Source organism: Notamacropus eugenii, chromosome 3 (assembly GCF_028372415.1).
Source record: "Notamacropus eugenii isolate mMacEug1 chromosome 3, mMacEug1.pri_v2, whole genome shotgun sequence".
In the NCBI taxonomy this organism is placed as follows: domain Eukaryota; kingdom Metazoa; phylum Chordata; class Mammalia; order Diprotodontia; family Macropodidae; genus Notamacropus; species Notamacropus eugenii.
In genome coordinates, this window is record NC_092874.1 from 46,660,915 (window position 1) to 46,683,568 (window position 22,654).

Consider the following 22,654-nt stretch of genomic DNA (forward strand, 5'->3'; position numbering starts at 1 on the left):
GAGGTGGATAGAAGCGAGAAGAACTGCTTCCGGGGTGAGTGCGGCCGCCGCGGGTCTGGGGCCTGTCGGTCCTCGCCTGCAGCGCCACCCGGTGGGCGTGTCCGGAGCAGCACTCGCGTCATTAACCCCCTCCCGTCTCCGCTCTAGCTGTGCCTGGAATGAGCCATCTGACCTTACAGCTTGGGCACCTGCCTAAGGTAGCAAGGCCTGGAGCCCTAAATCTCCCCTGCTCCGCGCCCCCAGCCTGCTCTGTGCCCCCTGCAGTCTGGTGAAGGATTGCAAAGGGAAGAAATTCTGCTGGAAGCCCCAGCACCCGAAGTCTGTAATAAGCCGCCCTATGCCAGGCACTCCTCACAACAGCCCTGGGAGGGAGAAAGGAGGTGCTGATTGTCCCCATTTTGCAGATGAGAAAACTGAGGCTCCAGTGGACTGAGTGACTTGTCCGGAGTCCCACCACTTAGTTATTGTCTGAGGCTGGATTTGAACTCGTCTCCCTGATTCCAGGGGTGCCCTTCCTAGGACGCCTGGGACATTCTAGGGTCTCTAAGGGAATCTCTGAGGTTGCTGGATGTGGAACCAGGGGCCGGGCTTCAGATACAGACTCATTCTCCATAAATGCAGCGGACGGCCTGCGTCCCCACACGGCTGGGTGATGTGGTGAAGAAGAAAGACACGGGAGGCAGGAAAAGATAGACCGACTCCATTTATTGATCCGAGGGTTAGGGTATATGTAGAGAGAAACTGCAAGTCTACGTGACACTCTGCTCGTCCCCTGTCCCAGTGATTTGGCCAGTCTTATTGTCTTTAAAGACTGTTAGCCTAGAGGGCATCTATTTTACATTATCCCTTGTTTTCTGTAATTCCCTTGTTTGTCTCACGGAGACAGCCACATCTGGGAGGCATGGAGAGCCATTCCCGATGATAAAGAGCACGGTCTCAAAGAACAGTTTCCCGAAGGTCTATCCTGATCTTGTCAACCGCACTCCACCCTGGCCCTCAACAAATAAATCATTACCATTACCGCGTTTTTCTAGGTGGATATAAACATGGGAAGCCTGGATTGGGAGTCAGGCTATTTGGATTCAAGTCCCAACTCTGTCCGTAACTTACCTATGTGATTCCCTAGGCCTCTGGGCAACCATAAAAAAAAAAAAAAAACTCCTTTTTTCCTTTCTTTAGCAATCTTAAGAAATATTCTCAGGAGCACTTTCCAAATTCTTAGAACATCCTCTTGGACAAAAAGGCTTTTCTCAGGATTAAGGGTAGGTGCAAATGCTTCCTCTCCTAATCCCCTTTAATCTTCAGTTGATGGAATCCATCCTGAACACCTCTTGTTTGTACATAATTGTTGCTAGGTCGGTTCTGCCATTAGACTGTGATCTCCTTAAGAAAAGGGACTGTCTTTTTACTGTACATTTAGTACAGAGACTGGCACACAATATGTACCTAATAAATGCGCGTTAACTGTCAAGTAAATGTCAAAATTATTTTAATTAAATTAATTAAATTCAAAAGTGTTATCTAAAATTGTTTTTGGCAGACTTGAGCCTAAGCTTGTTATCGTCTCACTCTGAGCCTAGCACTCAGCATAGAATCTGGTACAAAGTTAGTGCTAAATGTTTCTTGGCTTCTGTGGTTCAGTCATTTTCAGTCATACCTGACTCTCCATGACCCCACTTGGGGTTTTCTTGACAAAGATACTAGAGTGGTTTGCTGTTTCCTTCTCCAGCTCATTTTACAAGCAGGAAACTTTGCTCAGGGTCCCACAAGCTAGTAAGTGTCTGAGGCCAGATTTGAACTCATAAAGATGGGTATTTCTGACATCAGGAGCAGACTCTATCTTCTCTGCTACCTGGCTGACTTGTTCCCAAATAACTTATGTTCTAGATGGAAACCGCTGGAGTAGCGTCCAGTGGAAATGATGAGACCAAGAACAGGTTCATGTGCAGTGACATCACTAAGAGAAATCATGGGTTCTACAGAGATGAAGGAATTGGAGGTATGAGCTGCACAAACATCTCTGAGTGTGTGCGTGCATGTGTGTGCGTGTGTGCACACACGTGCACACGCACACATCTCCAGATATAGATCCTGGCTACACGTGATCCTTATTCATGTGCCTTACCATTTATGTTCTGTTTATGTGTCTGACTCTGTGACCCCATTTGGGGATGTCTTGGAAGAGATAACAGAGTGGTTTGCCATTTTCTTCTCTAGCTCATCTGACAGATTAGGAAACTGAGACAAACAGGGTGACGTGATATGCTTAGGGTCACACACCTAGTAAGTGTCTGAGACTGCATTTGAATTCACAAAGATGAATCTTCCTGATTCCAAGTCCAATGCTCTGTCCTCTGTCAGCTGTGCATATTTAGGAAAGGGTAAGCACCATTGGGGCTCTGATTTGTTTCTGTTTTGTTAAGTATCTTTGCATTAAGCTAATTGTGTTCTCTGTTTGATGGTTAAAGAGAAACACATTAATGGGGGCTCATGAGCTATAGTTTTCTAGTACTGACCATGGAGTACCTTGAACCTTGAGTAGTCATCCCCTGGAGTACCCACCTCCCCACTGGCTTCTATTGTAGATAAATATGAATTAGATAAAGTAGTGGTAACAATTCTAAGATGTGAGTGTGAATCCCAACAGGGCCTCATTTTCTGTAAAATAAGGGAACTGGACACCATTATTTCTAGGATCCTTGCTAAATCTGTGATTCTAAAGTGGGGAGCGCTTTAAGTTTCTCCAGCAGCGAAGGAACATACAATGAATTCCGGTCTATTTAAATTTAACAAGGTCAACACTGGATAGTCCTTGGGAGCTGTCTGTAATGTTTACGCTGTTCCAGATTTGTCGTAATAATGCATGTCTGTTACCTATATTTGCACTAGACCAGTGGCTCCCAACCTTTTCCAGTATTAAGCACCCTCTAAAAAAAAGATGGCTCCTTCTGTGATAGCTGCCATATTATAATTATCTGTTGATGGAGAAAATACATGTTGACAAGAAGTTACTATGAACTCAAGAATGTTTTTTAATAAAACTGTATTTTGTTAAATCACAATAGAAACTATATATTTGAAAATTTGTGATACATATATGAATAACACACATTACTTATGCTAGCTGCAGGAAATATATTTGAGGATTTATGGATTCACTGGGCTTTTGCAATTCTGTAACTTTTGTCCTAATGAGTTTGTGGCCCACAGGTTGGAGACCATTGCACTGTGATATCTAAAATCTTTCTATTCTATATTTTATGATCTTGTGGCCTTATAATTTTCAGCATCATAGACTGGAAAATACACTGGACTTGAAATTTGGTGAGACCTTGGTTTGAATCTCGCTCTGATACTTGGCAGTTGTGTGACTGTGGGGAAGTTACTTATTCTCTCTGACTCAGTTTTACCATCTGCAAAATGGGGTTGATAATATTTGGATTACCTCCTTATCTCACAGGGCCTTTGTAGGGGAAGTTCCTGATAAGTCTGAAAGCACCACGTCAGTGCTATGTTTCTTTTAAGTATATTATTGCATAACCCTGTGAAGTAAATAGGATGAGTTTATTCTGCCTATTTTGCAGATAAGGAAACTGAGACTCAAAAGGTTAAATAACTCATTTATCATCATAGTAAACCTCTAGCCTCCTATCTCTCAGATCTATGCATTTTATGCTATATCATAATTCTCAGATTATTAAGTTGTTGATTACAATAAGGATGCCTATCTATAAGGGCAGATCTAGAATTCTTTATCCACCTAGGACTCATTTGCCTCATCTGTAAAATGAAGAGTATGGACTAGATGACCTCTGGCGCCTTTTAGTTCGAAATCTATGATCCTAATTCACTTGACGTCAGTGGACCTGTTTTTCCATCTGTAAAATGAAGAGAATGGACTACATGTCCTTGAAGACGTCTTCCACCTCTAGACCTAGGGTCTGCTTTGTCTCTCTTTGGCTGGTTCGAAATGAAGCACGTTGAGAATACAGAATACATTTCTCAGCATGCTGTACACTTCACAAATGTTTATTCTCAATACTACTGTATCTTGGCTAATCAGTAAATGCAACCAGCTCAATGTAAAATAGCGATGTAGACGGAGTGATAATGGGACCCTTCCCTCTATGGTAGAAGAAATTGCATGGAAGCTAGGAACCACAAGGGGGCAGCAGCAGCTCACTTGTATTTCCTAGAAGGAAGTCCAGTAGAAGAATTGGGAAGGTAGAAGTGCTCTTTTACCCAGAAGATAGCAGCTCAGCAGAGATACTAAAAGAAAGCAATGCAGCAGAGAGAATGTATCAACAATGGATTCCAGCTCAGCGGAGAAAGCATCTCAGAACCTGGTGGTGCTACCAGAAAACTTCAATAGAAGCTTTGCAGGGGTCAGATGGAAGCAGGATGGGCAAAAAAGGGTCTGAGCAGGGATACCCCTGCCACCTCCCCCTCAGCAGTCTGAGATGCCTTGGCTCTGTATGTGGCCTCTCCTGAGGTCTTCTCAAGTTGTCATAGGAAGAACACTACTTTACCCTGACTTGGGTTTAGTTTCCCCACAATATATTCACTTTGAGACTATGGGTCTCAAAGTGGTAAGGAAAAATTTGGAGAGCTTGAAATTTTCTGACCTACTCCACCATCTTTATTTTAAAAATAAATAAATAAATGCATTCTGAGTGTAAGGAATTGTGTTCAGATAAAAAGATAGAATGGCACAGTCACAGATTAAGGATAGGAGCTGAACCTGTGATTTTATTAATAATAGAGAACCCCATGGTGAGGAAGCTCCCTCTACCCATGCAGGTCAGCATATTCTCTGCAGATTGTGATCTTGGAAAGTTGTTTAGGTCACTGAGCAATCAGTTCACGAGAATTTATAAGGTATTGTTATTATTAAAGTATTATTTAGTATAAGGTATTACTACTATGTAATGGCAATTACTAAGAAATGGGACTTGAAACCTGATCCTCCTGGCTCCAAAGTGCTCTCTTTCCATTATGCCACACTGCCTATAGAGAAGAATGAAGCTAATTGGACAATTTTCCCATCTGTGCAATGAAGGGGTGGGACTAAATATCCTCCAAGATCCCTGCCAACTCTTAATTCATGATCCAATTATCCATAGTGCTTTGCACATAGGTGATTAATACATGCCTATTCAATTGAATTAAATTGGCCTAGTGAAGGAGCTATAATAGCTCAAAATACAACCTTGGACCCTTTAATTCCTGTGCGTGAACCCATTAAGATGGGAGGCATTAGGTAACCCCAAAAATCAATAATTTCATTTGCACACCAAATCAAATTAACTACATCCTAAATAAAAGTACAGGAAGGCCTTTGCTAAAAGAGAGAGTCTCACAGGCCACAAGATCTAAGATGTTGGAAGAAAAACTTACAGGGTATTTCCAGTCTTCAGGAGCCAGACTTCAATTTTAAGGCAAAGGAATTCAGACTTGCAGTTTACACTTGGATTCCTGGGACCCCCATGCAGGATGACGGGATATAAACTATCATTGTAGATGAGGAAACTGAGACTCATGGAGGTTAGATGATTTGCCCAAGTTCATACAGGCAGTAGATGTCAGAGATGGGACTTGAACAAGACCCTTGGAATTAGAGGGCCAGAGGTATGGCACATTCCTGTGTACCACATAGGCCCATCCCTTCCACCCCAGCCCAGCCCCTGATCTAATCAATAACATTATGTTCTCACCTGATCAAAGCCTGCTCTCAGGAAGCTGAAATCCCTCCAGAGCTAACTGGAATAGAATTTCTGAATTGAAATCCCACCCATAGCAGAAGCACTGTTCCCTTTTACAGATCCCAACTAAAGGTAACCGATTCTGCCTCCCCTCAAAGAGCTCCAATGAGAATAGTCCTCCCAGTTGGAATGGCAACCCATTCCACTTTAGGAACAATTCTCATTGAAGAGCTGTTCATCCAATCACAGAAGCACTTCCAAGTTCTAACTTATTTCCTCTCCACTGCAGCTCCATGCTGGGAGGAACTCTAGCTGGAGTGAAGGCTACAGTCCTTATTTTCCTCCAGCAAGTGCCTAAACCAGGGATGGGGAACCTGGGGCCTCAGGGTCACATGTGGCCTTTCAGGTCCCCAAGTGTGACCCTTTGATGGAATGCAAGCTTCACAGGACAAATCCTCTTAGTAAAAGGATTTGTTCGGCAAAACTTGGGACTCAGTCAAAAGACTAAATCCAAGAACCTGGAAGGTCTCAAGACTGTAGGTTCCCCACCCCTGGCCTAAAGTCAGTCCTGAGTTACTTATCTTTGAGATTGTGTATTTTGGTCGCTGAGTTTGATCTCCACTTACCGCAGTTGGAGATAGTGCTTGTAGAAAAGGGGATTTACGTACTTCCCCAAATAGGTTCTCTGGGGTCAACCTCCACTACACAGGCCATAGACCAAGGCCAAACCAAGAGTCAAAGATCTAAAGTAACCAAGTAAGGGGGGGTAGGGTGGGAGCTGGGCAGGCCATCATGCCTTTGACTAATTAGCAGGGAGATCCAGCCTGGAGGGTTAGAAGAGGCTGCAGCGGGTTTATTTCTTTGCTCAGTGAGCCCAACAATGTGAGGAGGAGTCTTGGGACTCTTCTGTCCAGTGAGTTCCATCCCCCTTTTCCCCTCCACCTCCTGCCTCAGGCCCAAACCCCAGGTGGGGCAGACTCCGAGGAGATGGCGCTGCTACCACTGGCCAATCCAGCCAAGCCCAGGCCCCCATGTCCGCGGTCCTACAGGCCCTGCCGGGTCGGTAGCTAGAAACGGACTCTTGAAAATTAAAAAAAAAGGTCATCGATGGGCGGAGAATGGCGGCAGTCCGCAGTCCCGAGGCAGCCTTGGGAAGCCACTTGGGGGAAGAAAGGCCCAGCTTAGGCCAAGGCTTCCAGACTCGGGCTCTCGGCTGTCAGATCCCGAGGGTGTGTCCTGGAGGGCACCTCCTGGAAGGCACGGCCTGGAGGGCACCGCGGGGTACCGGGCCACGCCCTCCTGGCTCGGGGCAGGAGGACGTTGGAAGGGCACGGCTGGTTTTGTAGCGCAGACTCCAGGAGGGCGCTATCAGTGTCCAGGCACTGACAAGAACACGGGCAGCCCACAAGTATCTTGGCAGCTCGGGATACTCGGATCCATCACTTGAAGTGGGGGTGGGGTGTTCACAGGTTCAACTTCCGGTTTCGGACTTCCGGTTTCCGCTCCCACAAAAGGCAGGCGCGGCCCGCGCGGCCCGCACTGCCGGCGTTCGTGCGCGGTGAAGCCGGGGCTCGCAGCTGCCGGTGGCCGAGGGCGTCGGGAACCATAATCGAGGTTGTGTGCAACGACCGGCTGGGCAAGAGGGTCCGTGTGAAGTGCAGCCCCGAGGACTCCATCGGGGACCTGAAGAAGCTGATCGCGGCCCAGACGGGCGCCCGCCCGAGCGAGGTCGTGCTGAAGAAATGGGAGGCGGGCTTCAGGACCACGTGACGCTGGCGGGCTACAAGAGCCCGAGGGCGCGAACCTGGGGATCTCCTATGGATAGGGGCGGCGAGCCCCGGGCCCTGCGCGCTCCGCTGCCGTCGTTCGGACAGCAGGCGTGCAAGTGCCTTAGAAATCAACCGAGCGTGGATTCAGAGAAGCTGGCTGCAAGGGGAGGGTCCATTTATACAGTAACAAAGCCACGTGGTGACGACCCACAACCTCCATCCATGCTGCTCACCTCCCGAAGGGGAGCCGGAGGCAGAGTTCTTTTTTGACGTGACCAGCGCAGGAATTTGTTTTGCTTAATTCTACACGCTTGTGATATGGCTGTGCTGTCCTTGATTTCTTAGCAAGTGGAGGTGAGAAAGAATTCATAACTGAAGATAAAATTGTAATTTAAAGAAAAACAGTTCGTGTGTTATTATGGCAAGCCCTGATGATACCGACGGGAACCCACGAGTAGATTCTCGCGAACCAAAGTGATATCTTCCCACAAGTTTGTTGCTGAGTTCTTCCCCCGCCAAGAAAATTAGCCCGAGAAAGTGATTTCTGGGAAGAGGGCTCTATCAACAGAAAGGTTCAAGATAGGAATCTTATAGCTAGTAGTGCTTGAACTGAGCTCTGAATGGAGCTCAAGATTCTACAGGGCAGAGGAGACAAAATAACGCATTCCAGGCCGAGTGTAAAGATTCTGAGATGGAAATTGTGAGCTTTCCTTCCCGGCGATGAAAAGTAGACCAGTTTGTTTGGAATGTAAAGTACTTGAAGGAAAATAATGTGCAACAAGCCTGGAAAAGTAGGCTGGAGGTCCGTTTGTGAAGTCCCTTGAAAGTTAAATGGAGGTCTTTGTATTTTATCCAAGAGGCAAGAGGAGATCGAGGTGGTTTTTGGGCAGGAGAGTCTAACTTCTTTTTTTGAACAGCACTAATTACTGGGAACATTTTCCTTATTTTACATGGAGTTTAGGAATAGCAGAAATTTGCTCCCCTGTTGGTCCTAGGTCTACTTTCAATCAATTAACACACATTTATTAAGCGCTTATGTGCCCGACTCTTCCCTAAGCTCCAGCAATAAGAAAAAAGGCAAGGGACCCTGGGAAAAAGGTGACTAGAGAGTGATAACAGGCGAGGAAGGAAATAAGTACATAGTTCCTGCTATGTGGTAGGCCCTGTGCTAAGTGCTTTTTACAAATAATATCTCAAGATAAAATAGACAATTTTGATGACATAAAACTTAAAAGCCCTGCACAAACAAAATCAATGAAGCTGAAATTAGAAGGGAAACAACTGAGGGAAAGAGCTTTGCAGCAAATTGCTCTGATAAAGGTCTGATAGACAAGATGTGTGTATCAGATTCAAATATAAACAGGACTTATTCTCTTATACATATATAGTCAAAAGATATGAACAGACACTTCACTAAGGAAAAATCTAAGCTATCAACAGCCACATAAAAAAAAAATCTTCCCAGTTGCTAATAATATGTGAAATTCAAATTAAAAGTACTCTGAGGTTCAACCTCACACTTACTAGCCTGGTAAAGATGACAGAAGAGGATAGTGACAAATATTGGAGAAAATGTAGGAGTATTGGCACATTAATGCATTGTTGAATAGTGGTGTGAATTGGTGCAGCCATTCTGGTGAACAATTTGGAACTATGTCCATAAAGTCACTAAACTGTGTGGTTGTCAAGTTCCAAATAATAAAAAAAGGAAAAGTTACATTTTTGAAAAGGTAAAAATGACCCCTGCCTGTAAGGAGTTTACATTCTAATAGGGCAGACAACATGTAAATAAATAGTCCCATACAAAATACATGTAGGAGTAAATGGAAAGTAATCTTAGTGAAGCACTAACAGCTGGAGAGACATTTGCCTCATGCAGGTGGCAAACAAGACTAACCCCTTTTCTCCACTGCAAACTTTCTAGCACTTGAAGACAATATATGCCACCTAAATTTTTTCATTTTAATTTTTAAAAATACTAAATACATTCTGAGTGCCGAGCATTGTGTTAAGACACAAAAATAAAATGACAGTTATAGAGTAAGGATAAAGTCTGAACCTATGGTTTCACTATTATAGAGAACTTCATGGGAAGGAAGGTCCCTCTACCAATGCAGATCTCTGCAAATTATAGTCTTAGAGAGTTGTTTAGGTCACTGAGCAATCAGTTGACAAGAATTTATACGGTATTACTATGTGCTGGTATAGATGAGAAATGGGACTTGAAACTTGATCCTTCTGGCTCCAAAGCCCTCTTTCCATTATGCCACCTTGCCTATAGAAGAGAATGAAACTAATTGGGCAATTTCCCCATCTGTAAAATGAAGGGGTGGGACTAAATAGCCTCAAAGGCCTCTGCCAACATTTTTTTATTAGTAAAATGGTACTGTTTATTTTAGCTTCTGTTAGTGCAGAAGCCAAAATTTAGGTACTCATGAATTGTTTTAATATTTTGACAACTGTATTCAAATATAATTGGTTTCCTTCATAATGATATATATTTATTTGTATAAAAGCATCATTCTGGGAAGGGGTCCACAGCTTTCTTCAGAATGCCAAGGGTGTCCATGGCACATAAATGGTTAAGAACCTCTGATATAGAGTTCTCAAAGGAATCTCTAAAATGGAGATTTCTGTATACTAGACTTTATGACAATTATTTCTCCAGGAATAAGCAATCATGTGATTATCATTTTGACTATCATTAGTTATGTGACTAATTATTATCAATTTCTTACTAGCATAAGGATTTCTTACCAGATATTATAAGCCTATAAGATTTATTGGACTGATACAGATGAAATTAACTCATTTGCACCAAAGAATAGTTCACGTATCTCAGCAAATGTGTCTTTGTTTTCTGTGCCAAAACAAGGCTGATTACAGGGACCACTGCTTTTCTGTGTTTGATGCACATTTTTGCTCTTCTAGGATTCTTGTACAACTTCCTCATCAACTGTCATTACTCTTCTGTTCTCCTTCAGTGGCATGAATCAGGTGGTTAGTTCCTCCATCAGCACAGGCCTTTAGAAGAGCTTTGCTCCATAGATGATGAAAATTATTTCTGTCCAAACGTTGATTAAGGATCTATAGGCAATACTTCAAATTCCCCATGGGAAGTAGGCATTCCAGTGGGGTAAGGATATACTCCATATCAGATAATTAGCTTCTGCATAGCTGCTCCAACCTGCCCCAAGTCTTGAAGTCTGTGATCCAAACATCCATAGTGCTTTGTACATAGGTGATTAATACATACTTGTTTAATTGATATGAATTGAATTTGCCTAGTAAGGAATCTATAAGAGTTCAAAGTACAGCCTTAGACCTTTTAATTCATGTGCTTGAACCCATTAAGATGGGACACCTTAGGTAACTCCAAAAATAGATTTGCACACCAAATCAAATTAATCACATCCTAAATAAAAGGATAGGAAAGCCCTGGCTATAATGAGAGAGTCTCCCTGGATACAAGATTCAAGATGCTGGAAGTACTTACAGGGTATTCACTCCCAGATTTCAGAAGCCCTGGATACAAGGCAGACTTCAATTTTAAAGCAAAAAAATTCAGACTTGCAGTTTGCACTTAGACTCCTGAGACCCCCATGGGGGATGACAGGATATAAGCTATCCTTGCAGATGAGGAAACTGGGGTGCATGGAGGTTAGATGATTTGCCCAAGATCACACAAGCAGTATATGTCAGAGATGGGATTTGAATAAAATCCTTGGAATTAGAGGGCCAGAGGTAGCTCATTCTAGTGTACCACACAGGCCCATCCTTTCCACCCCAGTCCAGCCCAGCCCAGCCCAGCCCCTGATCTAATCAATGACATTAGGTTCTCACCTAATCAAAGCCTGCTCTCAGGAAGCTGAAGTCCCTCCAGAGCTAACTGGAATAGAATTTCTGAATTGAAATCCCACCCATAACTGAAGCACTCTTCCCCTTTAAAGATCCCAACGAAAAGTAATTGATTCTGCCTCCCCTCAAAGGCTTCCAGTGAGAAAGATCCTTCTCCCCAGTCTTCAGAGGCCACTCATTCCACTTTGGGAACAAGTGTCACTCTATACTGGGAGGAACTCTAGCTGGAATAACCCCTGTGGTCCTTATTTTCTCCCAGCTAATGCCTAAACTCAGTCCTCAGCTGCTTACTGTTGAGATTGTATATTTTGGTCTCTAAGTTTTTTCCCCACTTGGATTTACAATAGGCTCTCTGGGTCCAACCTTCACTGTAGGCCATAAGCCAAGGACAAATCAAGTGCCAAAGATCTCTTCTTGTCTTTTTGTTATGTTTTATTAATTTATTTTTGGTTTTCAGCATTGTCCTGTTTTTTAAAAAATAGAGAACTAATAAAATACTTTTTAAAAAAGAATAAACTTAAAATTAAACTAAATCAGTCCTAAAGTCTCTTAAGCCCTAGATCAAAGAAAACTTCCACAACAAGATTATCCACAGTGATCTGGACTCTTGTTCAGCCTGGACCCCTGGCCAGGCTTGGTACTCCTGTGAGTAGGGTAGGACAGAGACGGTTGGGCTGAAGTCAGTCTTGGGGGATGGAGGAGGTAGAAGAGACAAAGACAAATACATCTAATTACATTCCAAAGTTAACCATAAATGACATTTGCATCCTTCCTTATCTCACCTACGTCTTCCTCTTTACACTTTGACACCTCCAATCGACTCATTATGGGAAATACAGAGATAACAAATCTGTTTTTTGAATGAGATAATATGAATAGAACTGCGATGTCACTTTGGGAGGAGGAGGGACAAACTATTTTCAAAGTTGCTTTAGGCAATTAGAGTTCCGCCACTTTGAAGGTGCTGTCTCTTTTACAATCCTCTGTGGAATGATTTCAAGACCTTCCCCCTCTCTCTCCCCCTACCCAATAATCCAAGCCTACTTGCATCCAGTACATCTCTTTGCTCTCCACTGGGCTCTGAGAGAGTTGGAACGAGATTCCTCTTCAGATCTCAGAGTCTGAGCATTAGGGCCACTCCACTGATGCTGGTGAGTGAAATCTCTAAGCAGTCCCATGACTCACTGCCATCAAGGCAATCCCCTGGAGTCTATCCTGGGTTTTGGCCTAGCATAAGTATTTGTCAAAATATCCCTACTCTGTAAATGGATTGGAAGGAGAGAGTTTGTTCAGATGTTGCAAAAAACTTTTTTTTTTTTCTGCACAAGAGGTACACTTTGAAGATTATATTTGTTGTTATCTTGTGGTTACACAAGATGTCCCAAAAATTTTAGTGCTATGTTAAGCAATTTAGACTGATTAAGACTCTTGGGACATGACAGGCTATATATTTTAAATGCTTTCACATGGAGGGAATGGACTGTGATTTCACGGGTATAGGGAACTCCCAGGTGAGAAAGTTCCTGCTATCAATACCAACTTCTCCGAAACTTATAGTTGTAGAGAGTTGCCTAAAGCTCTGAAGGGTTAGGCGATTTGCCTAGGGTCACATGGTCAATATATGTCAGAACTAAGAGCAATCCATATGAAGAATGAACCTACCATTTTCACCAATGAGCAGATAATTCCAGGAGCCCTGAATAAATGCATCATCCCTCAGGATGCTGGCCCTACTTCTATCCTAGCCCCTACAACCATCATCCAGGAGAGCAATCTCTGTGGCTAATGGGGGTAACATGCCCACCAGCAACTAACCAACCTCCACCCACAGGCCAGCCAAGCAAACTTAGGTAAGATAGCAAGGCTCTGTAAGGGAAAGAGACAGGAGGCATTATGTGATGGACAAGTCAAATCACTGCCACCATATCCACTCAGACTCAAATGTAGGTAGCCCAGGATCCTAAGCCCAATGGCCTAGGAATAGACTGTTTCCAGGAATAGCCCTGTTTCTAAACCAGTCTCCACAGCCAGCATGCAGGGAATCAGTTGTGGAGATGGGACCTGGCAACTACTTCTGCAGCCTCTGCTTTCCCAGGAGTCTTAGCTGTTTGATCAAGGCCTGGGGGGAAAGAAATTCTTACTGCCAAACTCTTTGGCACTGTCAAATGGTTTAACATTAGAAATGTTATGGTTTTATTAATGGAGAAAAACACACTAAAGGAAATGAATTGTCATTTCCTTTGCACACTAAAGACCAAGAAACTTTCTGTATGACTTGCCTCTGAGTGAGCAGGAGGGGAAGAAACCAAGAAAGACCTCCTACCAAAAGTTAAGGTTAAGTGACTTGCCAAGAGTCACAGACCCCTCATGCTTCAAGGGTAAGACTTGAACCTTATTCTTCCTGACTTTGAGGTTAACTTTCTACCCACTGTACCACCCTAACTCTAAAGGATCAATTAGATAAAAAATGTTGCCAGGAGTGGGTTTTGGAACAGGGCCTAGCATGGCAATGTTCTGTATGCAGTTTTTGTGATTTTAGTTTTCTTGGCATGGCACCATGAACTACTAGGGTTTACCAGCCCTGGGAGCTCTACCTTAAGACTACAGATGTGTATGTGAAGAGGACAGAGTCAGGTTGAGAGGTGCTTGATGCAAGATATTAAAAAGGAGAAACCAAATGCTACAGACCACTTAGGAGGAAATGGAGAACAAAGAGAGGAACCAACCTCGGATAATGGTTCCTCTTTTAGCTAAATCTAGCTAATAGCAAACACACCCATGCTGTGGAAATATATTTCTTTGGAAGCTGAGAACTAGTATGACAGTACAAGTTAGGAAAGGAAGGATGGAAGATCTATAGACTACCTTGGAGAACTAAGACTATGTGAAATCAGGAGCTGGGATAGATTACTCCTTGGAGCCAAACATGTCCTTGACCACAGAAGACTATTACCCAGACTGGACACTTAGTCCCTGCCACACTGCATTCACCCAGAAGTCCATCTCTCTGCTTCTTGCCTTGCTCTTTGTGTTTGGGTTGCTGAGGAATGTCCTGGTCATTCTGGGTCTGGTAGTCTATTAGAAGCTGAGAAGCATGTCTGATGTGTACCTGATGAGCCTGGCCATCTCTGACCTGCTCTTCTCCTTCCCCTTCCTGACACACTACACTTTGGGCCAGTGGATCTTTGGGAACACCATGTACGAGGTCATTTCAGGGGTTTATTACATTGACTTCATCACTATCATGAGCATGGACAGATACCTGGCCATCGTCCGTGCAGTCTATGCCTTGAAGGTGAGGACCACTAGGAAGGGTGTGGCTGTCAGCCTTCTGGTGTGGTTGGCAGCCAATTTGACTTCTGTTCCTTTGCTGGTGTTTTACCAAGTATCTTCAGAGGAGAGCACCCTTCCATGATGAGAGAACTATTGAGTGAAAACTCATCACCCACTTTGAAATCAACATCCTGGACCTTGTCATTCCACTTAGCATCCTTATTTACTGTTATGCCAATATCCTGAGGCATCTGAAGGGGTGTTAGAACACCATAAGATCAAGGCCATGAGGCTGGTCCTCATCATAGTGGTGGTATTTTTCTTCTAGGTTCCCTTTAATATGATGTTCTTCGTGAATCCCCTGTATAATCCACACATCCTGGATGGGTGTGACTTGAGTCAGAAACTCACCCAGGCCATCCAAATAACTGAGGTCATCTCCTTAACCCACTGCTGTGTCAACCCTATCATTTATGCTTTTGTGGAGGAAAAGTTCAAGAAGCACCTCTATGACATCTTTCAGAAATTCAAACAGTCTTCCCAGCCAGACAAAGAACACACAACTGAACACCTGGGCATCCACTCTCTTTGCATTCCTTCAGCATCAATTATATCTCGTGAAGCATTGTGACTTTTTGTATGATCTTACCTTTTTCCTTTCAAAGGGAACAAAGTGTTTGTATGAGATTCTAGTATCAGAGTGAGCAAAGAGCATAAGGGAGTTTTGGTTATGAAGAAAGACCTATGGCAAACATTTGATTTTTCCTCTTGAAAGCTCTTCTAAGGGTTTTAATAGACTGCTTACTCAATCAATATAGGTCAGCAGCAAGATATCTATTGCATCCCCTAGCCATTTCTTTCTCTAGCCCATCTTACAGATTAGGAACTAAGGCAAACAGCGATTAAGTGACTTGCCCAGGGTAACACAGATAATAAGTATCTGAGGTTAGATTTAATCTGTGGTCTTCCTCACACTCTACTGTACTTCTTGGCACTCTACTGCAACCCCATCTACCTCTGCAGGAAAGGACCAGCATAATAAAGGGACTGAAGACCTTGTCATGTGAGAAGCAGTTTGTCCCACCCTCTCCCAAAGTGACATCTCAGTTCTGTTCATATCACCTCTTTCAAGAAACAGATTTGTATCTCTGTATTTCCCATAATGAGTCAGCTATGAATTGGAGGTGTCATAGTATATAAAGGAACCTGCTGGAAAGATAAGGAAGGATACAAATGTCAGTTACGGTTTACTTTGGAATATAGTTAGATTCTTTTGTCCTTGTCTCTTCTGCTGCCTCCTTCCCCAAGACTGGTATCAACCCAATCATCTCAGTTCTACTCTATTCCCAGGAGCCCCAAGCCTATCCAGGGGTCCAGGCTGAACTAGAGGCTAGATCACTGTGGGTAATCTTCCTGTGGACAAGAGTTTTCATTGATCTAGAGCTTGAAGAGACATGGGAATGATTTAGTCTAATTCCTACACTTTATTTATTTTTAAGTTTATTGCTTTTTTTTCAATTAGCAAGTATTCATTCTCTCTCTCTTCCTATTTCCACTTTTTCCTGAAAAAAGAAAAACAATACTCTTGTAGCAAATGTGCAGAGACAAGCGAGACAAATTCTCACATTGGCCATGTCCAAAAAATATGCCTCATTCTACGGCTTGAGGCCATGATCTCTCTGTCAGGAGTAGATAGCATGCTTTCTTATCAGACACCTGAAATCTTGATTGGTCATTACATAGATCAGAGTTCCTAAGTCTTTCAAAATTGCTTGTCTTGACAATGCTATTTCTAGCCTATAAATCGTTCTTCTCAGTCAGCTCACTTCAGTATGAATCAGTTCATATAACTCTTCCCATACTCCTCTTAAACCACCTTGTTCATTTCTTATGAAACTATATCATTACATTACATTCATCTAGGAGAATTAGCTCAGTCCAATCCTCTCATTTTACAGGCAAAGAAACTCACCTATAAAAAGACTTGCTTCAGGTCACACAGAAAGCAAAAAAAAAAAATAATAATGAAGTCAAACCAGAGTGGGAACTAGCATCCTCTGATCCTAAATCCAGTATTCTTTCCAATACAATACACTGCATAGAATATTCTGAATTTCTCTTGAATACAAAGTTGATGCTTGCTACAAGAAATGCAACTTTTGTTAGGACCACAAGCCCATTCTACATGAGTCTGGTTTTGAATTATGAGAAAAAAGGAGGAATTATGAGGGATCTATTGAGAGTCAAAAGACCTGGGCAGGAATCTTGGCTCTTCAACTTGCTGTCTGGGCTAGTCATTTATATCCTTGGACCTCAGTTTCCTCCTTTGTAAAATAAGAGCCTTGGACCCAAGGATCTTTAAGGTCCTTCCTTTTCAGCTCAGAATCTTTTGATCCTAAGATCCTATGATATACCCATAGGAAAAAGTGATAGTCTGCATTGCAATTAAGATCATTGTCATTAAAAGATAAAACTGATTAATTAAATCAGTGAATATCAGAGTAAAATAATGTGCCTGGGCATAAGAAACAGGGGAGAACAGCAGGAAATTCTGTATGAGATATAATGCTACTATCTTTTCTACCATCTTCTATGAGAACCTTAACTCTTCTGGTTGAAAAGCAAACAAGGAGTTGATGTCTATTTGTGTGGTTACACTAGGCTCTCCAAACACCCCAGCCTCAGTGAAAGGCTAAGCATCTTACGTGATGAGACAGCTTGAATTTAGAAAGGAGCCAAGAGCTAAGATGCAACTAGGGAGAGGTCATCTGGACTTTGTCTTGGAAATGAGAAGAAATCAGTGGAGCTTGTATTGCTTTGGTTGCTAGAAATAATTGAGGCCATTCCTTAATGAGCAAGAATAATTAGTTAAAATTAGAAGTTATTCAAGTGTGTGCTTAGATGCCCATGCAGATTTGGCATCTTCACCATTACCATTATTGACCTCAATCTTAAAATATGCTGAAGGCTTCCACCATGGACCTTTATGTTATGAAGCCTTTCCCCTGCATCAACTAAATTTACCTTGAAAAGTTGATTTAGTGATCTTCCAAACTGTTTGCCCTAAGTGAGTGTTAGAATTCTGTCCATGAGAAACCAATCTGTCTTTTGCCACTAGAGGACTGTAATAGGCAAAAGTTGAGGGTGGGGTGTGGCATTTTTATGTCTAGGATGAAAGTGAATTCACTAAATGGACTCCAGAGATCATTTTTATAAACAATGCAGGACTTCTGTAACCTTCAAATCAACCAGATTCAGTACCCAGTTTTGCTCTGTCTGTGGTTGACTAGACTACAGTGAACAGATGCATTCTTTAAAAAATGCATCAGATCTACCAGTAGAACTATTGTGTGTGTTCATCCTTCTTTGCCGAAGAAGACCATGCCATCAGAGAAATAATGACATGACTTGCATTTGACTTTGTTTTGAGTGAGAGAGGGCTGTGCAGGTCATCAGCCTCACTTCTCCTCTAGACTCATCTGAATCCAGTGACCAGATTATCATCAGGATGACTGGAAATAACCCAGGATGAGGTAATGGGGATTAAGTGACTGGCCCAAGGTCACACAGCTAGTGAGTGTCAAATGTCTGAGGTGACATTTGAACTCAGATCTTCCTGACTCCTGCACTGGTGCTCTATCCACTGCACCACCTGGCTGCCAATAGAACTATTAGTTGCCCCTTGTTAAACCAATTTATCTGGAATGAGAAGTCTGGCACTTACTATGATTTTAAGAAAAGCCTGAGTACAACCTTTCCTATATTTCTATATTTAAGAGATGCCCAGGGAAAAGACTTGCTATGGAGAGTGGGAATGGATTAAGGAAACCAAGAACAGTATCTAGTTGCTTCCAATATCCAGTTCTCCTAGAAAGAAAAACTTTGTTCTTCTTAACTTGTTCCAGTTTTGTCCCTTTCTCTACCCCTCTTCTTCCCTCTTTCCATCTTTCTCTCACTTTAAACCCTGGGTTCTCCTTTTCACTTCCCTCTCCATTTTCCTCCTTTCCCTCTTTCTTCAACTTCTTTTCTTCTTCTGTCTCTTATCCTTTTTTTCTCACCTTGCTTCTCTCTTCTTCTCTTCCTCTTATTCTCTCTCTGTCTCTTCATCTTCCTTCTTCATCTCTTTCTTCCTCTCTGTTGCCTTCTCTCTCTCTCCCTCATTATTTTCTCCTTCCCTCTTTCCTTTTTTTTCCCTCTTTCTTTACTTTCTCCCTGACCCCTGTGCTTCTTCTGCCAAAAGGACCTGGTGAAACCTAGGGAATTGTAGGACAACTGGCTTCACTCACAGGTTACTAGGTGACTGATCTTTGCTTTAAAGAGTCACAAAATTATAGGTTCTGCAGTGAACTTTTTACAAATGAAAAACAACATCTCTAGTACACATCTTAGAACATGACCTTGTACCCTGTGGTCAAATATATCCTGTGTGGGAGATAGTTGTGGTTGCAGGGTATTGAGCGGTAAGAAGAGATCAAGAAAAGAACTTGTGCTTGGACCATACCATTGAATTATTTGTGTTAGCGTAAAGATCAGATTACCAGATGTACCTTTCCACAACTAGAGAGATTAAATTTCTTGTTTGTTATAGGTTCTCGCTTATATTTTTAAACATTTGAAGGAAAGAAAAACTTTAGGATAAGAGTTATTAACCTGGGGTCTGTAATTTCTTTAATATTCTGTTAATTGCATTTCAATAAAATTGGTTTCCTTCTAATCCTATATATTTTATCTCATGCATTTAATCACAATTTTGAGAAGAGGTCCACAGTAAGAACTCCTACCTTAGAGAGTTACATTAAGGGATTTGGCCTCAATATTGTTAGATCAAACCCAGGTCTTCTGACTTCTAATATATCAGTCAATCAATAAACATCTATTAAGGGCCTATTAAGGCACTGCTAAGTGTTGGGGATGTGTGTGTGTGTGTGTGTGTGAATGTGTGAGTGTGCATGTGTGTATGAGAGGGAGAGAGAGAAAGAGAGAGAGAGAAAGAGAGAAAGAAAGGGAGAGAGAGAGAGTCTCTGCCTTCAAAGGACTCACAATCTAATATATTTCAATTAATTCTTCCTTTTTTCATAGTTCATCCTCAAACTTATAAAAATTGACTTGTAATCATAACCCAAGTTGCATTTCTTATATATGCTTAACTTTTGGGTTTCTTAATTTAGAATAGCCTGTTCAGTGTGTGTTGTAATGAAAAGAATGCTGGATCTGGTTCCCACTCTGGTTTCATCATTTTACTATCTGTGTGACTTGAGGCAAGTATGTTTAGTTTCCTCACCTGTAAAATTAGGGATTGGGCTGAATTTATTATAGTATGTGAATGTAATAGAATGTTATTGTTTCATAAGAAAGATGAAAAGTATGGTTTGAGAAGAACATGGGAAGAGTCATATGAATTGATTCAGAGTAAAGTGAGCAGAACCAGGAGAACAATTTATGCAATAAAAATAAAATTGTTTTTCTTTTAAACGACTATACTATCATATGCTACTACTTTGTACCATTATTTCTTTTTTAAAAAATATTCCTTTCTTCCTTTTCTCCCCTCCCCTCTCCCTGAGATAGTAATTTGATAAAGGGTATACATGCACACTCATGTAAAACATTTTGCAGGAAAACTCAAAGGCAGACTCTCTGTCTCATCCCCAGCACATAGCACAGTACCTGGCATATAGTAGCATCTCTTAAAAAAAGGTTATCTATTTATTTATTTTTAGATTTCGACATTCATTTCCACAAAATTTTGAGTTCCAATTTTTCTCCCCATCTCTCCCCTCCTCCCACCCCGTAACACCTTGCATTCTGATTACCCCTTCCCTCAATGTACCCTCCCTTCTATCACACCCCACCCTTCCCTTATTCCCATCTTCTCTCTTTTCTTATGGGGCAAATTAGATTTCTATACCCCTTTACCTGTATTTCTTATTTCAAAGTTATATGCAATAACAATTTTCAACATTTGTTTCTAATACTTTGCATTCCAACTTCTTTCCCTTCCTCCCTCCCCACTCATCTCCACTGAGAAGGCAAGCAATTCAATACAGGTTATATATGTGTTGTTTTGCAAAAGACTTCCATAATATTCACGTTGTGTAAGACTAACTATATTTCCCTCCATCCTACTCTGTCCCCCCTTTATTCTATTCTCTCATTTGACATTGTCCCTTCCCAAAAGTGTTTACTTCTAGTTACTCCCTTCCCCCATTTGCCCTCCCTTCTATCATCCCCCCATCCCACTTGTCTCCTTCTCCCCTACTTTCTTGTAGTGTAAGATAGATTTTCATACCAAATTTAGTGAGCATATTATTCCCTCCTTAAGCCATATGTGAAGAGAGTAAGCTTCACTTTTCCCCTCTCACCTCCTCCCTTTTCTTCTCCATTGAAAAAGATTTTTATTATCTCTTTTATGAGTGATAATTTGCCCCATTCCATTTCTCCCTTTCTCCTCCCAATATATTCCTCTCTTACCCCTTAATTTTATTTTTTTTGTAGGTATCATCCCTTCTGATTCAACTCAACCTGTGCTGTGGGGGGGGGGGGGGGTGTGGGTGTGGATGTGGGTGTAGGTGGGTATAATCCCTCCCCCTACCAAAACACTGAGAGAAGTCTCAAGAGTTACAAATATTATCTTTCCATAGAGGAATGTAAACAGTTCAGCTTTAGAAAGTCCTTTACGATTTCTCTTTCCTGTTTACCTTTTCATGCTCCTCTTGATTCTTGAGTTTGAAAGTCAAATTTTCTATTCAGTCCTGGTCTTTTCATTAAGAATGCTTGAAAGTCCTCTATATCATTGAATGACCATTTTTTTTCCTTGAAGTTTTATACTCAGTTTTGCTGGGTAGGTAATTCTTGGTTTTAATCCCAGTTCCTTTGATTTCTGGAATATCCTATTCCAAGTCCTTTGATCCCTTAATGTAGAAGCTGCCAGATCTTGTGTTATCCTGATTGTATTTCCACAATACTCGAATTGTTTCTTTCTATTTGCTTGAAAATATTTTCTCCTTGACCTGGGCACTCTGAAATTTGACCACAATATTCCTAGGAGTTTCTCTTTTCAGATCTCTTTCAGGAGGTGATCAGTGGATTCTTTCAATATTTATTTTGCTCTCTGGTTCTAAAATATCAGAGCAGCTTTCCTTGATAATTTCATGAAAGATAATGTCTAGGCTCTTTTTTTGATCATGGCTTTCATGTAGCCCCATAATTTTTAAATTGTGTTTCCTGGATCTATTTTCTAGATCAGTTGTTTTTCCAATGAGATATTTCACATTATCTTCTATTTTCTCATTGTTTTGGTTTTGTTTTGTAAGTTCTTTGTTTATCATACAGTCATTAGCTTCCCTCAGCTCCACTCTCATTTTTAAAGAACTATTTTCTTCAGTGAACTTTTGAACCTCCTTTTCCATTTGGCTGATTCTGCTTTTTAAAGCCTTCTTCTCCTCATTGGCTTTTTGGACCACTTTTTCCAATTGAGTTAGCCTATTTTTAAAAGTGTTATTTTCTTCAGCATTTTTTGGGTCTCCTTTAGCAACCTGTTGACTCGCTTTTCAAGCCCTTCCATGGCGTGAGCCCATTGCATATTCATTTTGGAGGTACTGGATCCAGAAGCCTTGACTTCCTCTGTCAATATGCATTGTTCTTCCTCATCCAAAAGGATGGAAGGAAATATCTGTTCACCAAGAAAGTAACCTTCTATGGTCTTATTTTTTTCCCTTTTTTGGGCATTTTCCCAGCCAGTTACTTGACTTCTGAATCCTTTGTCAAGGGGAGGGTCCTAGTGCTCCTCCTCACCCTAGTATTGTGCTCAGGACTCAGATTCAGATCAGCTGCTCAATTCCCCCAGGAGTGTTATTTGGGGGCAGGGTTGCCACTCAGGGCTGAGGTTCAGATCAGCTGCTCAATTTCGCCAGGGGCTTTAAGCTGAATCACTGCCACCTGACTTAGCCACTGCCATGCAGTGCTGCGGACCTGCTGCTGCTGCCACCACTGCCTGGGGCCCATGCTGGGGGGGACCCTGCTCTCCTCTTACCCAGCTGGGAAAACCCTCTC

General features: G+C 42.1%; 1 pseudogene; it reads left to right on the top strand.

Annotated features, from left to right (window-relative positions):
• Positions 1-7,230: 7,230 nt before the first annotated feature.
• LOC140532695 (C-C chemokine receptor type 8-like) lies at positions 7,231-21,118 on the top strand (annotated as a pseudogene).
• Positions 21,119-22,654: the final 1,536 nt, after the last annotated feature.